Source organism: Arachis duranensis, chromosome 4 (assembly GCF_000817695.3).
Source record: "Arachis duranensis cultivar V14167 chromosome 4, aradu.V14167.gnm2.J7QH, whole genome shotgun sequence".
Classification (NCBI taxonomy): domain Eukaryota; kingdom Viridiplantae; phylum Streptophyta; class Magnoliopsida; order Fabales; family Fabaceae; genus Arachis; species Arachis duranensis.
Genome location: NC_029775.3, coordinates 93,859,758 through 93,864,138, shown reverse-complemented (window position 1 = coordinate 93,864,138; position 4,381 = coordinate 93,859,758). Strand labels below are relative to the sequence as shown.

At 36.7% G+C, this 4,381-nt stretch overlaps 1 long non-coding RNA gene across 1 annotated transcript; it reads left to right on the top strand.

Annotated features, from left to right (window-relative positions):
• Positions 1 to 1,036: 1,036 nt before the first annotated feature.
• LOC110280758 (uncharacterized) lies at positions 1,037 to 1,804 on the top strand. Its single transcript, XR_008008207.1, has 4 exons — positions 1,037 to 1,091; positions 1,243 to 1,329; positions 1,557 to 1,622; positions 1,706 to 1,804. It is a non-coding gene; the product is annotated as an uncharacterized LOC110280758 (long non-coding RNA).
• The last annotated feature ends 2,577 nt before the right edge of the window (positions 1,805 to 4,381 follow it).

The following is a 4,381-nucleotide window of genomic DNA, read 5'->3' as shown; positions in this document are numbered from 1 at the left end:
TGCTGCTAACTAAAATATCTCATGTTTCAGGGGATTGTGAAGTTGGCAGAGACAAGAGAAAAAATGAGAAAAAAAGAAAAAAAAGAAAAAAACAAGAAATAAAAAAAAGGAAGGCGAGCCCAACATCGTCTTCGGAGACAGAAACTACTGACAGTGACACTTCTACCTCTGAGTCTGAGGCTCAAGAAGACTCAGAGGATTCGGGAAGAAAACACCCCGGCAAAAAGGGAAAAAAGTAAGTACCATACTTGGGTGTAATTTCTTTTTCAGTTTGGGTGTATTTTGTTTGTCCACGTTGGGTGTATGTAGCTTATTAAGCAGGGTGTGTTTCGTTTGCTGCGTTGGGTGTATATTGTATATTTAGTTGGGTGTATCTCGTAAATTCATTTGGGTGTATTTTTAGTATGTTCTAAATGACAATTGTTTGCCTTCCAGAATGGACTCCAGAAAAAGAAAGCAGAGGCAAGAGGAGTCAGATTCTGATTCAGAATCTGAATTTGAACCAAGTGATGAGTAATGTCCTGAAATTAATACTCCTTTCTTTTGGCTTCGTTATAAAGATTTCGTGTATTAACTGAAGCGTCTGTTATTGACTTATAGGAGCGAAGAATCATCTCCTGCGGAGAAGGAGAAGAAAAAGAAAGAAACAAAAACAACTCCAAAAGAGTAAGCACTTCTTTGGATAAAATTCTGTGATAAAATTAATTTTTTATTTCTGATTGGTACTGTTTTTTTTTTCCACCCAGAACACCACAAAAAAGAAAAAAGTTCTTCTGGAGGATTCACCTCCTGAAGAAGATCAATACTTTGACGGGTACAGTACCTCGTAAGCTATACTACGGTCTATCATCGTAATTATTTTTGTTAACGTCTTATTTTATGAATGTAGTGAGAGATATGAAATATCGAGTGACGAACTTGATGAATGGCTAGGGGAAAACGTTCATAAATTTGCTGCAGAGGGGTATGTCTTGCTGGGCTGTGTATTTGAGATTTTGGTGTCTTTTGTTTGCTAATAATTGTATCTTGTTTCGCAGGGACAACCAAGCTGACCTGCGATCGACAGAAGGTCGCTATGTGTCCTCTGAAACGTAAGAAGCTTTATTATTTAATAAAATCTTGTTATCATGATTTGGATGTATTCTGTGAAACAATTTGGGTGTATTTTATTGATCAAGTTGGGTGTATCTTGTTTACTAAGTTGGATGTATATTTCGTTTGAATAACATGAAATCTGTTTAGACTACCGGCTGTGAACTTGGGAAGTGATGATCCTTCCTCTCAAGGACGCACAGAACAGAGTAGTGTAAACCAGCCGTCTCAGAGCATGTAATTTCTCTTTCAAATAACCGTTACTTTTGTTCTTCTAATAACTTCTACTTCTAATTCTGTATATATTTTTTTTAGAAAAAAAAGCCCTTTATTATTTTATTCAAGAAAAAAAAGGTAGCAAAAAAAAGCAAAAACTGCAATTATGTAAGTTCTCAAAAAACAAAGCCCGTCTTCTTTTTGAATTGTTCGGGTGTATTTTTTGACCTTCTTTGGGTGTATTTTAGGTTGACTCCGACTGATTCGAATATGATGGTTGTTAGGGAACAAACGCCGTCGGAAGCGCTTGCAATGTGAGTTTTCCAAGAATATTTCAACCTTATAACTTTATTATTTTCAAATACGTTGTTAACCTTTCATTTTTATTCTTGTTTAGAGTCCCGATCCAGTTTTTTGTGCCGGCATCCCAACAAACAACCACTGACGCAGATTTCGAACCAACCCCTATGCTACAGATTGAAGGGGCTAGAGAAACGTAAGAAAATAGTATTGGGTGTATATTTATTTAGGGTTTGGGTGTATATTTGCTAACAGTTTGGGTGTATATTCTTCCTGATCAATTTTGTGTAACTGTGCAACACTCCTGAATCCCCCAAACAACTTCAAGAAACAACACCCAAGCTTCCCCCAGCTCCAACAAAAATGTAAGTTCATTAGACTAAAATCAATCTTTGCTTATCATCCGTATATTCTTATTCTTACTCTTATTCTTATACATAATGATGCAGTCATCCAGACGCAGAGGACGCTGCTGCACTGTTGATGATGGCACGGACAGCAACCTATGTTCCTAAAACAGATCCGGGGATGCCATCATTCAGCCTCGGATTGACAGATTCAAGCCAGGAGGGGGCGTCGACGCAGGAGACAGAAAGGGAAAAATCTCCAGAAACTGCAACTATGCTAGAACAATTGGACAATTTGGTCCAAAAGTTAGCAAGCAGTGCGTCAAAGGGAAAAGACGAAAGTCCACAAATTCATAGGGAGGCTGGGGGAGAAAGTTCTGCAAAGTTTGAAACTCCTGGAGGAATAAATCAAATTCCAGATGATATAAAACAAAAGTGCTACATCTGGGGGACGAGACTGAAGGAAGACGCAGATGGCAATACTAACGAGTATGAGGAGATATGCACTCTGATTGGCCAAGGAGAATACATTTTGATGAGAACGCACCTTGCATCCCTCCAGGCAAAAAGTGATATAGAATCTCAGGTAATATTAGAATAATATTAATGTTTTTACACCAAAGTCAACTGCAACGTTTATTAATGTAAAATTGATTTCGGCATATATTTCTAGAGTGTATCTGCCATCTGCCTCATCCTAAACCAGAAAAATGAAAAGAGGTTTCAGGAACAAATATACTGTCTCCCCCCTGATATTGTGGTAAGTGTTACTTCTACGAACTTTGGGTGTATTTTATGCTTTGATTTGGGTGTATTTTGTGCTTTGATTTGGGTGTATGTTGTGTATTTTCGGTTTTTCATTTCTTGTATCGCAATTCTTGCAGAGCATGGCACTTTTGGATCACCCAAGGGGGGAATTCATATCCCCGAAAACGAACAAAGAATTCAGGGTGGAAGCCTACCCGAGTTTCATTGAATTCATAGATAGAAAAAAATTAAGTTCGCATCCATATGTAAGTTTTCATTTCCTAAATTTGTTAGTATGCTTATTTACTTATATGCCAAATAAAATAACAGACTGTTGAAATGTGGCAATCCTTCAGATTTTTGCTCCTGTTTGCCACTCGGGGCATTGGTGGTTATGGCTGATAAATACAACAAAGCGGAAATGTCAAATACTTGACCCGCTACACAAAAAAGCTCCAAGTGATGAGAGAAAGGACATTAATAAATTCACTGTAAGTTGCCTCTGTCTTCTTTACTTTAATAGATAGCTCTATTTTGAAGGTTGAGTTGGGTGTATATTCCATATTCAGTTGGGTGTATCTTGTCCATTCATTCGGGTGTATTACTGACTTGTTTTGGTATTTAAGGGATATGTATTTTCAAGATTGATAACATATGCCGGCGGGAAACCTCTCGAGAAAGGCGAGAAAGAGAAGGAAACTAAAGCCTCATATGTTAAAATTTCAGGCCAAAAAACAAGGTATAAATTTGTGACTCTGAACATTAAACTTTCCTAAATGAGATTTGTAATTTATTTTCTTCGTTTTCAGCTATGACTGCGCTATCTACGTAATGAAGTGGCTTGAGTTAATAGAGCCGGAAAACATTAAAAAGGGGAAGTATGAATGGGATAATTGGACACAGGTAACTGTCTTTAGAACTATATAACTCTGTATTACTTTACTGAATTAATATTTCTGTTTAAACATAACATACTTTTTAATTGTAGGAGGAGGTGGACCACTATAGAGTGGAGTATGCTTCCCGGATACTATTCAGTGAGATGAATACACAGAGAGATTGGGCAATTAGAGAGAGTAGTGCTATAAGGCTGTCGAAGCCATCCTCTGTATTATTGAGTCCGTTTTGTCAGATTAATTCTACTGATATAGAAACTGGGTAGTTTGTAAATTGAACAAATGATGTAAATATTTGCCATTTATCAACAACTTCTATTCGATGTATATTTTTTTCGATAGTTAAACTATCTGTGATGGTAAACTGCCTGTGATGTATTCAAAAGCTGTATTACAGGTGGTAAAATATGAAGGAAAAATAAAGGCATATATAAACGTAAATTATAAACTGTTACACCCAATGCAATTCTAACAATACACCCGGGGTTGAATAAAATATACACCCAACTGTCTGTGCTGTATTCAAGATGAATGAATTACATGTACTAAAATATGAAGAAAAACATCAACTGAAATATACGCCCGTAACCTGTGAATTTTTACAGCTTTTGATCTATATGTATCTATATATGTGTCTATATGTAAATTGTCAATTAACAAAAATACACCCAAAAGAAACAGAGCTTTTACACCCATACTCTTTATAGCTATACACCCAAAGAGTTATCCCCTGCTGCTGGTACCCTGAGCTGATAATTTATAACTTGTCCCTGATATTGGCTA